The following is a 22,319-nucleotide window of genomic DNA, read 5'->3' as shown; positions in this document are numbered from 1 at the left end:
GCCACCACTATCGTACATTTGACTATACTCAGTGACCATACTAGAGCTGCTGCTAGATGAGCACTCACTAGTAAACTCTTCAATGCTGGTTAATTTTTTTAAATCAGTTTAGACACTTCAGAGCTAAAGTCCAACTAACTTTTCAGTAAAGCTTAAGCTTTTAAATACTTACCTTAATCCTAAAAAGTAAATCTAGATACTAAAACTTTTACTTACAAGCATCAGCACGAGGCATTTCATCTGAAGGTAATTGAGGTTCCCCTCTCAATTCTCCAGTCACAGGAAACTGAGATCTCTTTCCCTACTTACGCTCTCAATCACTACAGTGAAGTTAGCAGGTACAAACAAAATCAGGATTGTAGGACTGCTCACCCCCAATACATCACCTCCTCTCAGCCAACCTACAGGGTAATTGTTTGGTAAGGGAACCTTTTATTGGTAAGACAGTCTCCTCCAATTGTAAACAGCTGAGTTCTGAAGCCTAAGTTACTGCCTTTATCCCATTCACATGTGGAAGGACTTCAGCCAGAATCAAACTACCTAAGCTTGCTGGAGCTAGAAACTTCATCCACAAGAGTAGTCCCAAAATGGAATCAAATTTCTATAGAGAATAGCTCCCCACTAGATCAAATAAATTAAGGAACAAAGTGAAAATAGTGAAAAACAGTAGCCTTGTATGACTGCTTCAAAACTGACAATGAACATGCAGATGCTTCCCTACTTTTGTACTAGTTGTGGATTCTGTTCAGGAACTGTGTGTCCAGCAGAATAGCAAAAAGTATAATATGCCTGACCATGGACAGCCAATCCAGCTCACACTAATGCTAGTTATCAGCTAATAACTGACATTACATAGGAGGCATGAGGTTCACACAACTGTTAAGTTTGTAACAAGAGGACTTGATAGTCTTCCAGCTGTTACTCTACATAGACATGCTGAATAGGATTTATAGAACTACTGTTTTGAGAGGGTAACACTTTATATCCACTTCATAATACTCCATAGGATTATGCAAAGTATAAATTTATGGGGAATTATTTTTTATTTATTTTATATATTACTTTAGACAATTTACAAGGTGTTTTTATAGGTGCTTTTACACATATACTAGTAGTCCTTCTTGGTATTTTTGTGTAAAACCACATAAAACCCTGCACAAGTTCCCCAGTGAAAAACTATGATACAGAAGCTCAGGTTCTCTCAATCTTCAACTTCACTACAATGCGAAACGTTAAGAAAAAAATTTGAACACTATAAGCTATGCTTGACTCTATAGCTAAAACATCACATTTCCTGCTTTCATGGTTCATGACTGTCGTTAGGGAATATTTTATGCCATCCCAGCATTCTTTTAAAATTAATTTTAAATTTGTTATACACAAAGGTATACTATGTAAAAAAACATGTAGCTAACACAAGAATGTTAGATATCTATCTGTACCAATACATTTTTTGCTTCATGTAGAACTTAAGGCCAGATATTAAGGAATCCTACATTTCAGTAATGGGACAGTTGTCATATACTCTATAATCTTCATTGTAGTAGTCTTAACTTCACTGGCCCATTTTCTTAGTATTGTAGTGATAACTTACAAAAAGATCTCATAACCATTGCACTTCACTTGTCATCGAGATTCTTGTCAGTGCTGTAACACAGAATAACTAATGGCACATGCCATTCTGAATACTTCATTTATGTTCTGGACTTTAGAATTGAAGAAAGGTTGAATATAGGCTTGAAAGTATCCTTTTATGTTGCTATAATTAAATATCTATCAGTATTTCTATGACAACCATCTACTACCCTGACTTTATGAAATATCAGGATGTCTCTCACATTTGAGTAAAACTTGGTCACTATTTGAGGATCTAACTCCAAGTGGTTATGTCCACTTATCTTACCCACTCTAGAACTAAAAACAGATAATGGTCTTTTTCTTATTTATTTTTCCTCATTTTTACCATTTAGAACCAGCCCTGTAACCTACATGTATGCTAGCACATTTAGTTAAATTTATCCAGAACCACTCTCTGGCGTAAAAAAGAAATGGCTTAGCATTATCTGGATTTGTGCCTCTAGACTCAGCTCCCAAAATAGGCTATTCCCATACAGATTTCCTATTGGGAATATAATCAAACTTATGCCAACTTCCAAAACATGCCCAAGAACTGGGAGAGAGGGAGTTTGTCTAGTTCAAAATATGATAGGTACTGTTCTAACAATTTAACAGTGAAGTTCCAGTGCCAAGAAGTGCTTCCTGAACCTGTTTAATTTACTAGCATAAATGTAACTGTAGGTGAAATTCTTTCTATCTGATTGATTCTGAAGACATTCTTTTCCTCTGTCTACAGAAGCATCTAACAAATAAGTTCTCAGAACCTGAGATGTGCCTTAAAAAACAAAGCCTACTTCAGTATTAATGGTTGCAGATTAAGTGCCTTCCTTAGGGGCATTTAGATCCAGGGATCAACTCAATATTGTCTTTTTTTGCATTCCTCCCCTAAGAGTTTCTGCTTTCTTCATTGCTCCAATCCTACTTTTACATCCTATTCCACTAGTATAGTTTGTTGATTATCTTTCTGACTAAGGCCAATTTGTGACTTCAGTAATAGAAACACAACCACATATTGTAACAGGAGAACTTATGTATATAACAGTAATGGAGGTCTACATTAAATTGAACTGACGACTTTTTATTTCTTTATTAAGCTATATAGAAAAAAGAAAAAAGGAGAGAGCTCACAAGTTGAAATAGAGAGGGAGAAATGTTTTGTAATTGTCAGCTTGACATTGTATAACATTTCCCTACAAATAGGTACAAAATGGCTGCTAATGTACAGGAATTCCTCCTTGTCAGTCTGGCACATCTATTTCTAGTGGACTGCAAATCTCAGCATATGCAATTTGTGATCATGAATATGCCTGAGGTGTGACTGTGCAGTGAGGGAGAAGGTGGCTCTCATAACATAGCTCTTGCAAATTCAAGGAACTTTTTTTTCTGTTATCACTTGATAAAGTATTGTTTAGAGGGAAAAAAATACTTGTCTGTGATTATGCCAGATGTCCTTTGTCCACTTCTGTGGGCTTTCTCATTGTTTAATTGACTTTATTGGAGCAGTCAAATTAAAAAAAAAAACCAAACCAAAACATCAAACTTTAAAGCTTAGTGAAAATAACTAATAATTTTGTTTTCAACCAATTCCAGTTATGGATTAAATATACCATAGTAACTTTAATTTCCACATACTTTTTCTTCTTTATCATTTAGACATAATCTTAGGAAGAAAACTTAGAAGCTGCTGAAAAATGACAGAAACCTCAAAACATAGGAAGCAAAAATGAAGCCCATAAACAGCTGTTGCTCTATCCTTCCCTCACCTTTAAGGATGAAGAAACATGTACACTCCTGTCAATCCATTAGCATTAAGTAGCACAGCATTCTTTTGGCAGATGTGAAAAAAAGCAGAAAAACTTCATCTATGCTGAAGCCGTATAGAAATGTTGAGCAGCAGATTCAGAACTCCCAGAAAAATCAGGCAATAGAAACAAATAGAAGTATTGTTAAAATTATTTAGTGAAATTACTAGCTAGAGGAAGAAATATCTATGCAAAATTTCTATAAATTTATCAGGCATAGAGAAGGTAAAAGCAATGGAAAACCTTACAAATATAGCTTATTTCCATTGTACTAAAACTATTTCTGGCTCCTTCAGGAAGTAAAACACCTATATACAAGTGAACTATAAACCACAAGATTTTTCATGTTGGGATAAAAAAGTATTTTGCCATGCAGTACTGAATTTATTCAGAAATTTTCAGGGCAATCGGAAAGCAAATATGTATAGCAAAAGGCAGACAGGCAAACCATATGTTACAGCAGCAGCAGCCGCTTTGAAGGGGAGGATAAATGCATTAATCACTGAAATATAGCTCAATTAAAAAGATTTTTATAAACCATGAAAGATCAGACTACGATATGGAGCATGATTTCTTGATCTGTGAGCAGACTGTGCTACTAGTGTTGTATGAGAACTGTATGTGACCATCTGTAATATGAATGGAGGAACCACAGAGATATTGGGATAAAACAGGAGGCAGTAGTTACAACAGCAGTATTTTTAATAACATTTCTCTGCTTCTTATTTATATGTAATCACATTTCTCTGCTCCTTATTTAAATGTACTTTGGATTTTCCAAAATATATTTTTATTTCCTGCACTCATTTTTTTTAATACCTTGACCAGGCAGCTGTGAAGAGGAGTACATTTAAAAATGAGTAGAAATATTTTGCAGCTACAGCAATTGGTACAAGAAAACATATTACCTCTCTACACGAACCTTATCTCACTGGAAATATTTTGCCTGCTTCTTTCATGCAGCTAATGGGATTCATGTTTTTGGTGTTTAAGTACAGTTGCAGTTTTAGGATCCTAAACAGCACTATGGCCTGTGCTTGACAGACAGAAAGGTTAATTTAGAAATAAAAGGGAATCTGAGTAAAACTACTTTGTTGTCTTTAATGAGAAAAATGCTGGGAACACAGGAGCATAACTAGAGAAACAAAGTATTTTGGACGTTGACAATTATTTCATTTATAATAGTTTACAATTATATTAGTTGAGTGAAATAGCTCTTTACTTCCGTGTTCTTGTTACAGAGCAGAGATTATGGTGATCCACAATGTATTATAAGGAATAGAAGTGAAGAAAGAAGATCAGGCTTAAAAAGGATTTAGTCTGGCGTAGCAGCAGGTACTCAGGAATGTAAGGTGAGTTCAGGTTGTTTGCACATAAAACCACTAGATCTTCAAGACCTCTGATACTGGCTATTTAGCACACTCATTATTGAACCTTCCTATCATATGCCTACTAATACAAAAAGGTAAGGAAATATCTGATAGCAGATATTCTGGTAACACTTTTTCTTGCAGGGCTCCTACCTGTGTTTGATTTTTCGTGAGTTCTCTGTAAAGCAGGACATTAGGGTGTCCAAAGGCTATGAATCTTTGTTTCAGGTCCTTCTCAAGCACTGCTCCCATCTTGCTACACAGACAAACCTCTCTGGTTGCACTATAGTACAGGTTTTCATTTTGTTGCCAAGCTACATTCTTTGCTTCTTGAGAAGCTGCAGGTTGTTGATTTTTCATAGTCCTCTTCTTCCTCCCAATGTGTTTGATAAACACAGTGCAGCAGCAAAAGCAGCCACGGAACTGAATGATGCTATTTGTCAGTTACCTCCCAGTGCGATGAAGCCAACAGGAGTGTAAAAGCACAAAAGAATGCCTTTAAAAGAAGAGTAATTTTCTTAAATATTGAGAAGTGATTCTCTTAAGATAATACTTGCAATCAGCACCCAGCATGTGCAGCAGCCACATTCTGGAAGACAAAATTGGCTGCTTCAGAGAGTTCAGCATAAAGCAGACGGTTGGGGTACTGTAGCTCTCCTACACTAAGTTATTAAAAGACAAATCCTGTATGCTACTGAAGCTCAAACTGAGGTGTTCCAAAATCACATAGTTGTTATATAGAACAGAAAATAGCTAAGAACTGCATGTTGCTATTTGAAATTTAAGCTGTGGTCACCAAACGCATCCATATTAACTAGTGTCCATCTTAGAGATGCTTTTTTGCAGATCAGCTGGGAAGTAGAACACTTTCAGAGGCACAGAAATGACTAAGACGCATGCAAGTAGAACAAAATAAACTAAGGAAGAAATGAAGGAGAGAGGTGGGAGAAAGACCGGAATAAAGTACTGCAATAATTAGAATTCTGATTTGTAGAAGAAAAAAAAAACATATTGCAATGGAATTATGGTTGTGGTTATGAAATAGATACTGGAAGAACAAGTGAAAGCTACCAAGTTACTGATTAAGTACTTTTTATTAGTCCAACTCCAGCAATGGAGCACTTTAAGTACAGAGATGATCCCTATACTGATCACCTCTGGCAGCAGTATTTAATGAATTTAGGGTACAGTATTATCCCCAAGATTGCTGTTTATTTATAGTAGAAAAAAAAGACAGTGTGAAAAAATAGACTAAGTGAAACTCAACCATTAATTTATGAAAAGGTGTTACTTTTGGTGGGAGCGATGGTGGTAGAAGTGCTGTGCTGAATGCAGATTTTTAAGGGGGAATAAATGTGCTTCACATAGAGCCCACTGGACATTAACTTCACATGCCATTCAGATTAGATGAATAGCACGGCTGGAGATTGCTTAATTTGTCATGATAAAATTAATACATATTTTAAAATAAATTAAAAAAGATTATGCTCTGGAATTAATATGACAGTTTATGACTGCTCAAATGAAGTAAGAAACACATTGAGACTTCTTTTACTATGCAAAAATTGCAATTTTTTTTAATAAGGGAAGCTCTTTTAAGAAAATAATAAGCTTCATCATGCCAGTGAACAGGAACAATTTCATTTATTCCTAAATAAATAGACTATAAGTATGTAGCTTTTTCCTGAAGTTACAGTCTGTTTTCCAGTTGAATTTTTTTTTTTAAATGTTCATACCATAGTCTTCTGTCATCTGACAACACGATCAGCAGGGAAGTAGCTACTTCTTTTGAGGAACTGCTTCGTCATATAAGGTGCAGTGATGCTGCAGATCAAGTTTTGAGGCAGTGTCTTCTTGGTCTCTCAGCACTAGCATTAGCTGGTCTTTGCTCTGCCTGGTCTATATTTTAACTCTTGCTTTATGGGACATTTTCAGAGTTCATCTTATCACAGTTATCATGAAAAAACACGTATGCATCTTTACCACAATGACAGAAATGAGGGCATAATCTGATATGTATTACTTTAGGAGCAATGCCAGGTTTTGCATTCCTTGCTATCCATCTACTCAGTGATCTGCCAGTTCATATATGGTGCTGCACCACAATTTTTTCCATTATAGCACAGCTATTTGTATGGTTATACAGTGAAAATCAAGAAAGTGATCCACTGAAAATTACCCCCCCATTTCTCTTCCCTTTTTTCCCTACACAAAATTTTTAGTCAGATCAGTTCTCAGTCCAGCTCCACATGTGGCAGCATGAAACACTTGTACTGGCACACAGAAAAGAATAGCAGTGAATGAAGGGACAAGATCTCCATTAAATCTTTTAACATAGCCAAGGAGCTTCTTCCTTTCACCATGGTGAAAAATGCTGGCTTAGTTCTATGAGAAAGCTTCTCATGTCTAAGAGTATCAGGCTACAGTCTTTCTAGTTGAAAGTTCAGATACTAGAACTTAAAAAAAAAAAAAAAAAAGGTGCAATTTCAGACTGCAGATTCACGTAATAACCATGTTGCCCTCTGCTGCTCTACTGATATAATCATACTCTTTTTACAAATACAGTACTTGGGCTATTTTTAAATTTCCTAATTTATTTATTTACGTTTCCAACCTGTTCATGAGTCATAATTTGAGTAAGCATATATCTAAACTACTGTTTATATTAAATACATATCTCTCTAGGAAAAAGGAACAATTCTTGTCTAGAAAGTGCTGTCATATGGTTAACTGGATAAAGTAACAGTATACTGGAATGGTATTTTTCAATCTAAAATAAATGTTTGTGTAATTCTAGAAAAAATCCTTAAGCATGTGGGGAAAAGAGCCTCTCAGAGAAGTAAAAACCATTGTTGTTATCTGACCTCTGTGATAATATTCAATATGGTATTGAATTAAAAAATTGAACTGGGAGTTGATAAATAATTTTTTTTCCCCTTCTGTACATATCCAGTTTGTAACAACTTAAAGACATAGCAAATACTATAAAGCTTGTATATACAGTAACAATTAGACATTTGGCTTTGTCATCTGAGAAAAAAACCAAGCTATTTATTGATTAGCCCGAGTCTTGTAAAGTATTATCATTCTGTTCACTCAGATGCCAGTTGTTTCCAACAGAAACATCCTTTGGATGATCTGTTGTTATTCAGAAGTGGTGTGTCCTAAGGACAGTAAGGTGCAACCATGTTTTTTTCCTTGCTGTAACGTGATAAGCATTAGGTGCCAGAATTTATCAACTCCAATAACAAAAATGGCCTCTTACTTGTAGCAGGGGTCCTATTGCCAAGTGATTGTATCAGTAGGTCTCACAGCTTCTGTCACATTCAGCCTACTGTTTGGTTGGTTTGTAAATACACACACTGCCACAAATCCAGAACATTTTCCATCTAAACAGGGATAAAGTAGGACAGATGGATGTAGAACACAGATGGAAAGAGGGAATAGAAAGTCTTCATTGCCACAATCCATATCATACTTATCACGAAAAAAAAAAATAGCTGTTTCTGAAACACCCATAAAATATTTTTTGAGCTTGAAACTCATAAATCAGTTGCTGATTAATTGCTCAGCAACTTCTGACCTTTAGGCAGTCAACAGTCCCACTGTTCCTATTTTTCTCCTTTTATTTTTATTTTTCACCCATGACAATCAGTTCTAAGTGTCACAAACATCATCTTCTTTTCATTCACCAAATCAAGATTCAAATATGTAAGCATTTTATGATCTCCATGACCTTTCAAGTGGTTTAAAAGTTTAGTTTAATTCCATGGTGATGTTATCTGGCTTATTCAAACTTTGCAAGTATGCAAAGGTCATTCAAATAAGATCTTAAGTGCTCTACGTTGTTCATTTCCCTAGCATGAAAGAAAAAAACACAGTAACTCACTCCTTGTTTTAGGAAAGAAATGGAAGCGAAAAAAGACATGTCAACAACAGGCGTTAACCCCTTCTATACAGTATCTATCTGGGGTGATGTGTGTATAGCAAGGCCTGGGTAAGGAATCCCTTTCCAAATAGCTTTTGTGCAAAGCTTCAGTACTTCAAGTTGCCAGTTAGTTAAATCATTTATGAAATATACACACAAAGAACCACGTAGCCTTTCTGATACTATTATTTTCAGTATTTGCTTCCCCTGAGACAAAAGGATTTCTTTACCTTGATAAAATGGGGGGGGGAAGCCCACTTCTTACAATTCTCCAAAAGTCATGTTGCATAACGGCACATAGCCATAGAAATGAGATGAAACTGCATTTTTCTGTGTTACTGGAAACAAGAGCAATATACATGCTATGAAAGTGAGATGCCACTTAGAGTGTAATCTAACATACTGGAAGAAAAACCCTACCAAATGGTTTAATAATACTGCCCTATTTTGCAAATGGAAAAGCAAAGTAGGGAGGGAAAAGGTTACACCCCAATTATTCTGGAATAGCAATTAATATGTTTCAGCTCCTGGCCATATGGCTGTTTCACAGACTATCTTTGGACATTCTATTTGGGTATTTCTGACAGTATAGTAGTACCACACAATCTATCTAGCTCTGTATTTTAACTCCCTAAATACAAGTCAGAAAGCACACACACACATACACTCAGCTAAGAATAATCATACAAAATTTCAGGGAAAATATTTTTAATCACTGTTAGAAACAGAAACAGTCATTACTATGTCAGTGTTGCAGGCTCTTCCTTTGCAGCTTTACTGATACTCCTTAGAAACTTCCATTGGTTTGGCAACAATCCCATTAAAACCAAGTTATTTTCTATTTAGTGTGCATAAAAGTGACAGAATTTGGCTGATTCTTACCACTATGATTCAATAATGTAAGCTTCTGAATTACCACATTGTAAAAGCATACTCAATTAAAAACATTAGGTATGACATAATATTATAGAACGCCCTTTCAGAAACTGACAATTTTCTATAACCTGTAAAGATTTGCGCAAGTATGAAGCAATTTCTTGTAGCTTGTGGAATAACTGCTGGCAGATTTAATTTGTTCCAGAATATAATACAGTAACACTATCAGATGTACATTTGCATTGCAGTAGTATAGAAAAATCACTACACTAGGAAGACTAGACTGTCTTGAGCTACAGTAAGCAACATGATGATTTGTTGTCATGCTTGTCATCACAAGTTCAGTCTCATCTTGTAGTAGCTAGATAAGTGTATTTTCTTTGAAGTGCAGAACGTTTTTGAAAGCTATGGCACAACATTTTTATCTCCTTTTCTTAATAAAGCTCCTTTGCCTGTTCAAAAGGAATATCCTGAATTACTAGTGTCCCAATATGTTTCTATTCAAGCTTATCCAATTCAACAGTATGAAGCTTTCAGAACGAACAGAAAGAAATACAGTATATACTTATATACACTTTTGTGTATGTATAACTTACAAGAACAACGCCATATATATATATTTAATATATGTGTGTGTGTATACACACACCCCATATATATAAAGCTTTCATGGTAGAAACAAAACAGTTGGCAAAGCTTACTCATGAAGTGGGATTGAATCATAAACCATTCAAGAGATCCAGGCTGTTTTGCCAATTTTCTGCAAAACAATTATTGCCAGATATAATGAACACTCTCTTCAAAGACTGATAAGGATCACATCTAAATGAATTTACATCTTCAGAAATTCTAAAGCATATACAAAAAAAAATTCAGCAAGTAACATTTCTTGAGATTTATTAAAATTCTTTTGAAATATATCCAAGTTCAAGCCCAACTTGGTTTAAGAAGCAAGGTATGATTAAAGAGTTTTGCTCAGAAAACTTGACAAAAGGGGACACTCATACAAAAGATGAGAGAAAGTATTACATCAGCATAGGTCATCCTTTTCTTTTTTTGTTAAATCTCCATCCATTACACTGCATTTTCTGTTTCAGCTATACTCAAGTGTTGGACAGGTTAAAAACAAGACATAAGGATAAGAGCAAAACATTTCCAATTCTAAAAGCCTTTTTATTGTTAAATTTTGGGGGGGGGGTGGGGGGGTGGTGGTGATGGTGGTGTTAGAATTCAGTGTAGTTGATGGGTTTTAAGCCAAATAAATTTCTGCAATTATTTATTTTAATCAGAGCTGCATCTGCTATTACTGCTTTGATTAACTTTTTTATGCACCATTTAGTCAGCCAAAGATTCATGAAGTACTGCACAAAATATGAAAGAAATCCAAGGAATTTCTGGAAATTGAACTGTTAGGGCAGAGTTTATAAATCTCCAGAAATCTATGAAGTTTCACCTATTGCCAACTGTAATTACAACTGTGAAATTCTGAAGGAGGGAAGGCAAAACTATAATAAAACTTTCCATGTGGGAGCATTTATGACATTATAATAATTGAAGGACTGATTCACCATCATATATAATCTGTAATGTTAACAGTATCTTTGGAAAATGTATACAAAATTCTAATTGCCCAATGGAATTCTTCATACAGTTACAGCGACTATGAAAAATGGCAAGGAAAAGGACAATTTTTTTTAATTTTTTTTTTTTTTACATTTAGGGTTAAATACTCTCAGCAACAACCATAAAGAAATAAATGCTCAACCAAACAAAAACCTCTGGGACGAAATAGAAAATTGTGCTAACTAGACATATAAGTTTTTCTTTCATATTCTTCTTACTCTAGATAATACAGAAGGTGAAGTTTGCAACAATTTAACATTTCCCCCCAAACATAAGCATGAATCCAATCACAGGTACAGCTCAAGGGTGAAGGAAAAGACAATGTGCTGGAATTTGGGGAAGAAACCAGATACTGATAAAGGGAAGAACAAGAAAATATGGAAATGCTTATGAAAATGCAATTACTTACAGTGTAGAAAGAAAAGGGCAGATGAGGGAATTTGGTAGAAAAATCCTACTATTTATCCCTCAGCACAAATACCTTTATATTCAGCCTGTTGATACTCTACTCATTTTTCCTAATCAGATTAGCAAAAATACAAAAGCATCCTGAAAATGGTTGTAGAGATGTCTGCTTGTTTGTATCTGCCTCTGGCCCGTGGATGTGCTTCTCTTCCATTAACACACAAAAGTGCTGTGATCTCAATTTATCATCTTAAAACTTCTAAATACACAAAATAATCACATATTTCCTAAATAACACAATGGTGTATTAACTATTTTTTCCTAAGTGTTGTTACAATAAAGTGTAATATTTGTATTTACTATGCCCTCACTGACTATTTTAACATATGTAACATTTCTAATTGTCCCCCCACAAAACAATTGGAAAAAGTATACAAAACATTAACAGTTTTGAAGAAAAAAGGATTTTTTAACATGCTGTCATCCTGTGATAATGTCACATCATAAAAGAAGGTGTGGTCTCCTTTAGTAACACTTCCCACTTTACAATAAATGGATACACAGGGTATCAATTTAGATAAATGAATATATTTATCTTAAAGCAAGTTAAATGACAATCATCTCCTCTCCTGTTCATACCTCCATTATTTCATTTGAAGGTAAAAATCAACTCATAGCTGATTTCTCAAAGCCACACAATTTCTAACTAATGCTGCTATTCACGATATTTGTTTATTAGTGTTATGTCTATTATTTTTCTGATACTACAGAGCTCCATTTATTTCCTGTAAAGAAATAAGCACCTTCATACCTTCCCTCACTTCCCAAGTTGAGGCAGCTATGCAACTCAGTATTTACTCTAAAATCCCTGAAAATTTGGTTTTAAAAATCGAACGCAAGAAGCCCCAGAAGCTCAGAACGTACCTTTCACGTTTCCGATATGATCCATTACAATATGAACATCGGCTTTTTCTTTCCCTCAGGGGTTCTTCTGAATAGTCCCTTTGCCCAAGTTCTAGAAATCAGAACGGTTCAGATTCTGAATAAGTTAAATCTTATCCCAAGAAGACAAACAATATAATACAAAGTGATGGAAATATAATTACTAGCATTCATTTGCTAAAGCTGTAATTTTCTTTTCTATTTCTGCAGCTGGTTTAACTTTGTTTCAGTGCTTTCTCCTAGTATATCCTCTGCATGATGATTTGTCCAAGCTCTCACAAACACTCCCCATTTAATTGATATAGTTGTTTTTACCTTAGGGTTTTTTAACAAATTATGGACATTTTCTTCTTAAGATAAGTTGCACTTTATAAGTATACGTATATAGAAAAATAATAAAGAAGGGGAGAAATGTATCTGCGTAACACCTGATCAAGTGCTTGCTCAGAAAAATTCAGTGGCTTGATCCATTTTTGGTATGCAGAGGACTTAACTTTCTCCCCTTTTTCTCCACTCTTTTAGCCTCCTTATTTCAAGTTTAAGATGACAGTTTTAATTTTTAAATTAGTTTTAATTTTAATTAAAATTTTAATTTTAGAATTTAAATATAGTTTTATTAGTGTTTCATTTACTACAGTTTTTCCTTGCTTTATGATAATCATTCATCTTTAATAGCAAGTACAAATAGACATCATTACTGTTTCAATTATTTGGTTATTATTTTCTGTTACTTCTTGCTAAGGTTTTGGTTGTTTTAATTTAGCTTTCATTACTGTATGTTCAAATCCATACTGATTGATTTCTTGTGAGGACAGTTTCTGTGGTCCTCACATCAGATTATTGTATATCTGCTGTGAGATATTAATTTTATTACATTAAGTGCTTCTGCTATGTAGTAGAACCTAGTCTACTGAAGTTGAAGAATGTATCAGAGCCAATATGGTATCTCTATCCAAAAGAAGGCTCCTTCAAGAAAAGTAATAAAAGATTTGACAGCCTATTGCATTTTTATGAAGGGAAAAAATGGAAGAAAGAGGAAAAAAAATCAGGTTTATTAACCTGGAGCAAAACCTCTTAGCTGTCAAAGGATAATCCTGAGAAGCTTGCCATGTCTTAATTAAACACAACATGGGCTGATAAAATGCAGAGAACCTACCTAAATTCCCTGCCGTACAGTGAATTTCTGCCTAGACATCGAAGACTATTTTGAATTCTCTGCAGCTTGCAAATTGTACTGAACAGTTGTCAGATTTCTGCATAACGCATTTCAGTCAAGTCTTGAGAAGCAAGAAGCTCATTTGTAAGTATTTTGCAGGAGATGCTTTCCTGACAAGAATGAAATGTTAAGTGGTAACCTTTGCTTTTAAAGTGTTTTATTATAAACTATATCAAAACATACTTTCAGGAAAAAAAAATGATATATCCTTCAGAAGAAACACTGGTCCATATAGGCTGATCTTTAGTAATTTCATTTTTTAAAAAATCCAAACTTGATGCTACATATTATTGCTATGTAATTAACATACTAATCTCATTACCAGAAAATACTGTTATTTTGATGCAAGCTTTATTCCCCAACATATGATGGAGAATATATTTGTAAGAAATATGACTTGACTATTTTGTGTTTTGACAATCACTGTATTACAGTATAGTACCATGAGGTTTTGCTGCTTTAAGAATGTAGAAAAAAAACTTGGTAAAAATCTGCAGCCACTCAGGTACTTAACTTGGATCACAATCCATTCTTTGTTTGATAACATTTTGCCTTACTATGCAATGTTTGATTTCTACACTTTGTACCAATTCTATAACACCACACATAAATCCTATTTTAGTCACATAAACTTTGAAGTAAGTTTTGTGATGGATTTGAGATTTTTTTCATTTAAGACTGCCACGTGAAGAAACGGGACGGGAAATGACTGTGACGAGAACCTTGTATAGCTATGTGCAATTTCAAAATACCACATGCCACATACAGACAACATATATGCAGCAAGTACACTTCTCTTTTTCAAGCAAGGCTCACTTCAAAAAATGTTTCTTCCAAAAGAGGCTACTGGAATATTCAGTTAAGTATGTAATCTCTGAACAATTCCTACAAACAATGCTGCATGCAAAGGTTAACATTCATAGGTGTGCATGAGATACCCGAATACAGAAAATACTTCACAAATACTTAAGGCAAATGCTATAAAGCCCAAGAAACTAATTAAAGAGTCTATCTCAATAGTAAAGTAAGATTCTGTTGTTCTGATATAGTGCAACTCCACTGGAGCAACACACATTTTTGCCACCCATTAATTTGGCTGCAACCCAATCAAACTGATGGAGTTGAAGGTTACAAAAGGAAGACTACTGTAGGCTTCAATTTACATAAATTTGGCTGGTTTACTCCTGAGTTTGTCTTCCTGGTTTAATGTTGTTCAGTAATGCATATGCAATAAGAACAGATTTTCTTTACATTCTTTATGTGCTTCTTGGTGGTCTAAACTGTCTATATTTCAGAACATAAAGTACCAATCTTCCACATAATATTCATTGCAATGTAACAAGTTATACAAAGGCAATGCCTATTAACACAATCTCAAGCATAACTATCATTTAAATCCATAAATATGAAGGGAGGAAATGTGTAATACCCCACACTGAGAACAAAACTATGGTATGTATGTTCTGCATATTTCTTGGCCACAAAGGCAGGTTTCTGCTACATCAGAAGATATTTTAGAAATATTCTAGTGTTTAAAATCTTCTTAGTGTGTAGTAATCTATAATATCAGATATAAACTCTAAATTATGGACATCACATAAGCTCCTGTTTGGGATACTATTTTAAAACCAGAACATGCAGTCCTGTATCAATTGGAGTGCCAAAAAGTAACCAATTTTCTTGAAAGAAGGATTTTGTTTGATTTCAACGATCAGTTTATTTAGCATACAGTTCATACATTCATTTCATTAATCATCAAGTATGCCAGCTAAAGATTAACACCATCTCATGCTGGCATTTGATTGCATAAAGTTGATAGTTACTCTTCGTCTCTCTGCTTTTGCAGGAAGCAGTCAAGAAAACAAGTATAAAAACTTTCATTTATGTTTCCTAAAAGGTATTGGAAGCAAGGCCAAAACTGTTTGGGTTTCCCATTTAACTTCTGAAGACCTTAAAAGTAAGTATGAATTTGAACCCCTCCGGTAGCATGTAAGACATCTTCATGCTTTGAGGGCTGCTGTTCTTCAGCAGTCATCTTTGTTTCAATGCTCACCTGTAGAGCACTTGACAGGGATTTGCTGTTGCTCACCTCTGCAAACAGCTTCTCTGTAGTTCAAACTACTAAACTTCACTAAGAAAAATTAAATACACCTTAAGGATATTCCTGATTTACTTTACTGTATCTGCAATGACTGGATATCTCAGAGGAACTACATACAAGTATTAAGAGGAAGGATGGCGATTTCTGTCTGCCACTGTAGGGTAAAAGGATACACTTTCTCTGAATGTTATTCTGAAAAGGTTTGGGAATCCCTTTCCCCCAAATTAAGTTAAAAAACAGAGATTAATAGACTCAAACCACACTTGCAGTATATTCAACTATTTAAAAAATACTCCCCCATGCAGCAACAATGCCAAATACTCATCTGGCTACATTCCATATGCAAATCCCAAAGAAGTGTATTCTTGGGGGACCCTCTCAGCTGCATTTGTATTGTAAATGCATTTACAAACCCAATCCCAGGCCAAAACCCCATTGTTCTAGCTTCCAGAAGCTATCACTAAAGATGTTGAATTCGATCATTGTGCCAATCCATTTATCCACCTAGAAAACAAGCATAACAATTCTGAGTGTGTAAGTGATTGAAAAATCAATGGGACTTGTTCTCTAAAGTCACTTAAGACCAGATATTAATGGTATTTATGTGTCTGGAGATCAAGACAGACACCTGATGGGGCTTTCATAACACCTACCTCCCACTGAAATCTCATCCTCTTACCTTTCTTATATGGGCTATTAGAAAGTTTAATTAATGAGTGATTGAAGTGCTTTGTATAGTGTTTCATGATCCTTCAGAGAGACACATGTAGCCTGAAAGCATTTTTATTCAGTCCTTTGGAATGATAAGTCAAGGACTTAAAATACTGGTGATTAATTTATCAGGAAATGAAATAGAGCCTGGTAACTCTTTTCCTGCAAGCATTCCTACAGTCCTTGCATTATAGAAACATGTATTATCTCCTCTATTCTCCTTCCTAAAAGCATAAGCACTTTAAATAATGTTTTTGGACCAGCAATAGCAGGAAACATAATCTTTAGATTTCTTAAGGTATTTCACGTCAACTCCTATCATGCCTATTACATTGAATTTTAATATTCACATGAAATTCTGCAGATAAGAATCTGTAAATAAAACTACAGATGTTAATTATGAGTATGGAAGCATGGCAAGTTAGAATATAGTCCATACAATGAGACATAATGTCACAAATAGATATATTATCCACATAAGAGTTTGGAATGCATGGCTAAAGCATCCAGTCCAAAATACAAAAATGCCAGATGATAACATGTAGATTCCATAGTCACATATTTTAAAAATGTACGACAGTGGAGGCAATTAATTTCATATCTAGTGAAACGATACAGGGAAGATAAAACCACAAGTTAAGGCCGGAGTTTTACTACCTGATGCAACCTATGTTAAAACTCTTCAAATAAAATAGAATAATTGTCTTAAAGTTGAAAGGTTCCCATGTTTCAAAATAGTAACAAATACTGAAAGCTGAAGAAACTTCAGTATTTTTAAAAACGTATATCAGAGCAGGATTTATCTTCAAAGACTCCTTTATTGGTTCCTTAAAAAACATTTTAAATTATAGCATGTACACTAGATAGTTAGATTTCCTTGCCCATTTAAGAAAGCATGTCAATTTATAGGCTGCAGGTAATTAGACTGCCTTAAAATTTGTACTATCAGCATTACTGCACGTGGTACTCTAAGTGCAAGGCAGAGAAGTGTCCTGCCATGCAGGACAAAGTAATTCTCCGTTCTAGCTTTGATAAAGAAATACTTTAATACAGTCCTTCTCACAATATATAAACATTACATAGGGAATCCTTGTGAAACTGTGGTTCAGTTAAGGGATGTTACATATTTTTAGAATTTTGCCTCTTGATGTGGGAATGACACATGACATTTCAGGAGTAAATTTCCAAAGTAGTTTGAAAGGAAAAAAAAAAAAAGAAAAAAAAAAAAGTAGTTATCTGGCCAATACAAAGCCAAGTGTGCATTAATGGAAGCAATAATTTTTTTACAGTGTAGGAAGTCCTTTTACACAAGTTACAATCTGCTTATTTGCATTTAATTATATAAAAATCTTGCACTTAACAAAATATGATCCTTCAAAAATGGCAAGTCTTTCAGGCATTGATAAAGTATTACACAAAGTAAAATTATTTTGGCCAACTTCATCTATGGTGTAGCTGTTAAAGAATTAATTTGACACGTTATATGCAAGCCAAACCAGTTCTGCTTCAGATATAAAAAAGGCAACAGACTGTTCAATTCAACAAAGATAATTCAAAGTTACAGAGCAAAAGGAGTATAGATACTTATATGTTTTATGTATTGAAGCTACAATAAGATTACTGGTCAAACCAAGAGCAAAGGTACATTCCGGTTAACACCTTCCTCTCTAACAAAACTCACTTAAACACGTTTTATTTTTTCCATTTGAGTCTTACGGAACAGTGTATGTGCTAAAGTTCTGTGTAGTGAGGAAGCCCAGTTTCTGTCTCATGATGCACATATACACATTTATTTAAAAAATAATTAAATTTTTAATATTAAATTTTTATTTTTCCCTGGAAGCCAGAAAGGGTAGCAGTAATCTTAATGACTAGAAGTTATGCAAATGCTCCCATGCATGGAGGCAAGACTTCTGAAAACAAGGGGTAAAATGGCATATCAACAATATAATTGGTAAGGAGGGATGAAGAGTGAATTCAGAGAGGGCTAAAAGGTGACTTTGCTCCAGCTACCCTGATTCTCACTTTTTTTGTTAATGATACCAAAAATAAATAAATGCAGTTTTACCAAACCACAGTGATTAGCATGTGATTAACTCTTGATTCTGTAGATGTTTACTGTAGAATTGGTGTGACCTAAACAAAAAAGTGATCAATTTTCTGCAGCTATCAAAACCGAACAGTGATGTAGTAGTACGATTGTATTATAGCCTTCCTGTAATCTACTGTAATGTATGAATTCTCTGTAACATTTCATGTGTATTCATTTACAAACTGCATTAAATATAGAACAGAATTAAACATAGAATATAGGGGACACTTTTATTCTGTTACTTTGAAAGCATTCCCCTCTCCCATAATGCTACAGCCAACAACCTGATTTTAAGAGTCTGAATTGCTCTTTAATATTAGGGTAGCTTTTTGAAACAAACTTGTGATTAATTATCTATTAAGACTGCATATTGTACCCCTCAACCCCATCCCATTCTGGAACCTTCAGTTCTCTATGTGTAGAACACGTTTTCTAGATGGTCTTAACTTGTAGACAAAGAACAGAACAGTACTGGTTTTCTTCCAAGTCCTGAAACCACTGTGATTAACATTAAAAGGCCTATTTAATCTTAATTCTGATATCATCACCTCAGGGAGGGTTCACTATGAACAGAAAAACAGCTTTACCATTTCTGTTGACATCTTGATAAAAAGCAGGCTATAGAGTAGATTGGCAGGTACAGAATTTAAAAATTTTTTACAGCTTCAGATAGCAGCATTTGATCAACTACTATCAGCTTTTTGAAATAACCTGTTTTAACACTTGTCTAGCAGTACACTGTTGTTTTATTTATAAAATAATTAAAAAGAAATCCAAATGGACTGTGAAACTTGTTGTTTCAGAAAAAAAATGGTTTTAGAGTCCTTTATAAGATGATTTTCTGTATGACAAAGTTAAACTTTTGGAGAGATGCTTGAAACTATATTGCCACCTGCTGTCTCAAACAAAAATCAGGAGACAGGTCTGGTTGGCTATATTATTTAAAATTCTGCAAGTATAATAGAAGTCTACTGATTTGGGAAATCCATTGTGAAGCAAGGGATGAAACATAAATTTTAAAATTCTGAGGAATGATTTAGTGCCCACTCTCCCTTTCTTTTGCTTAGCCATGATTGGTCCAGAAAAAACAAATAAATGAGAAGGAATTCACCAGTGAAGATTGCATAGCTAGTCATGCCCTGCTCACCATAAAACAACATTCTCTTGCAGCTCTTATCACATTGTGACGATATACATAACAGCTGGGATGAAATCAGGCATATGAGATTCATGAAAGTGAAGAGCTCCTTATTAAGATGCAACGTTTTGAAAGAGACTGTGACTACTGCAAGCTGACTAGGAAGGATAAAATGCTTCAGTCTTCTCTATCTCCTCTAGCAAAGAGGTAATCGTCTACAGGAAACTAGGAGTTAAGTCTCTCTACAGTAACGCTACATTTCAATGAATTAAGTTTTGGGAGAAGCAGGATGGCGAAAGAAATAGAGGCTAAGGTTTTTTTAACACCTTGAGTGTTTTGAGAACTAAACAGAACATAAGTTAATGGGTATATAAATTAATCAGAAGGGATTATGAATACCAACAGAGACCCCCACAAAAAAAAAAAAAAAAAAAGAAAAAGAAAGATTAAAAGATGTACACTGAAAGGTTAGACATACAAATACTAACTCAAGCATCTGGCAAAAAATAACCCCCAAAGTACTCCATTAAATTAAAAAAAATGAAATTGCATTAATTAAAAGGGTATAGCTTAAAGCAGTATTTCTGGGACAGGGTTAGTAATAAAAGAAAATAAAAACTTGCTGTACAGAACACTACAAAAATTGCTCTTCTTGGACAGTAGATAAGGAGACACATGCTACCTGTTTGAAATGTTTTCATCTAAATTAAACAGACAATGCCCTTCCCGATGTATAAGAACCCAATTTCAGTGTTGTTGTGGGAAAGCATTGTTCAACAGACTTTGATAAGCATGTGTTTTGTTTTGTCTCACTTTTATCAAATTTTCATTCCTGGACTTAACGATGATTCTACAATATATCAGCTAGACAAATTAATGTTCAGAGATTATTCTTGATGACATCCCAGGGAGATTCAGAGAGTAAGAAATTCAGAAACACAGATATAAGGCAGCCAAAAACGGCAGCAGTTATCAACAACATATCTTGTATGTTCTGTGCTTCACAAGACTTCATAAGTAGTCCACTACTGAGAAAAACTCCAGGTTTTCTTTTCTTTTCCTCCCCTGTTCTAGTCCCTAAATGAAAGTTTCAGACTCATTAGCTGATGTATCAATCAATAAATACCATATAAACAGCTGTGAAGCAGAATTTGAAAGACAGAATTTTGTCCGATGACTGACATGTTGATTTTATCTAAAGACAAACAAAGCAGTTCAGATAGCATGGCAGAGAGATTTTGTATACACATTCAACTCAGCCTCATTGCCTGTTTCTCCATTATTGCTTATTTGTTTTATTTGTAGCCTGAAAAGGGCAAAACTTTTATGACTATCAGCTGGAGTAAGCACTACGGGATCCAGCCCTATATATCTATGGTACCTTTGGCCTGAGAAAATTAACTACATCTAGAAGCAACACTATTAAAGATGAGTTTTAAGGTCTTAACATCCATTGAAATGAAGGATTTCAGTACACATTTGGCTTTAAGCGTAAGTTTAAATGCCATCTTGAACGGTAAAATATCTAAACGGGCTCTGAAGCATTTTATTGAATCTGACTATACTCTTAAACACAGCCAAGTCCTCCTTACATAAGTCGAAGATGTTTTTCCTAAAAACGAGGCAAAATGTAGATTCATTTAATTTGCATGTTTACATCTCCCATCATTCAAGAAGCTATACCTACAAAACAACAGACTGGACGGTGCTTAATGTTCAGCTCCTAAAACGCTTCTCAGGAACATCACAAATGGGCCACGGATACCCACCACCACCCAGAGCACGGCTTGAGAAACCCACCAAACACAGCGACGATCGCAAAGGGCTGGATCACGAAGTCCAACAGGACTGTCATGCAGAAATTACTGAAGTAGCCCCAAGTAAAGTAAGCCCCGAAGGGCCTGCCGAATACAACTACCCGTTAAAACCGGCAGAAGTTAAGGACGAAAAACGTCCTAGGAGGAGCCGGCCCTCAGCCGGCGCCCCGAGAGAGGCTCGCTGCCGCCCACCTCCCCCGCCCGGACACCGGAGTGCGGCTGGCAGGCAGGCAGGCTGTCTCGGCCGACTCCTTCCCTCCTCAGCTACCGTCCGCTTTCCTTCTCTGCTCTCCTGACGAGAGTCCGAGGTCGCCGCGCCCCGCACAGCACCAGGACCCCCGGCGGGCGGGCGAAGCGCCTCACCCGCTCGAGGAGACCGCCCGCCTGCCGCCGACAGCCATTTCTTCCCCCATCTTCAGCCACACGCCCCTCTTCCCTACCTTGTGTCTGCTTTCTCAAAACCACACCAGGGGAAAAAAAAAAAAAAAAAAAGGAAAAAAAGAAAGGCGAGGGAGAAGCAGCCACCCTCCCAGGAAAAGTGGTCGCTCCGGAGGGAGCAGCCGGTTCCGACACCGCAGAACCAACCGGGCCCCCGCCCTTCCCTCCCCCCCGCTGTAGCGCACCCATCTTCTCTCCCTTCCCGCTCGACCTTCCCCCCGGCCGTCCCCCTTTCCCCTCGTC

General features: G+C 35.5%; 1 long non-coding RNA gene across 1 annotated transcript; it reads right to left on the bottom strand.

The window, feature by feature from the left end:
* Positions 1-8,963: 8,963 nt before the first annotated feature.
* LOC142042625 (uncharacterized) lies at positions 8,964-22,289 on the bottom strand. Its single transcript, XR_012653814.1, has 3 exons — positions 22,079-22,289; positions 12,546-12,636; positions 8,964-10,045 (listed from the first exon to the last, which is right to left on the bottom strand). It is a non-coding gene; the product is annotated as an uncharacterized LOC142042625 (long non-coding RNA).
* Positions 22,290-22,319: the final 30 nt, after the last annotated feature.

This window comes from Buteo buteo, chromosome 21, assembly GCF_964188355.1.
Source record: "Buteo buteo chromosome 21, bButBut1.hap1.1, whole genome shotgun sequence".
NCBI classification, from domain to species: domain Eukaryota; kingdom Metazoa; phylum Chordata; class Aves; order Accipitriformes; family Accipitridae; genus Buteo; species Buteo buteo.
The sequence above is the reverse complement of the archived record's forward strand: the minus strand, read 5'-3'. Positions and strand labels throughout refer to the sequence as shown.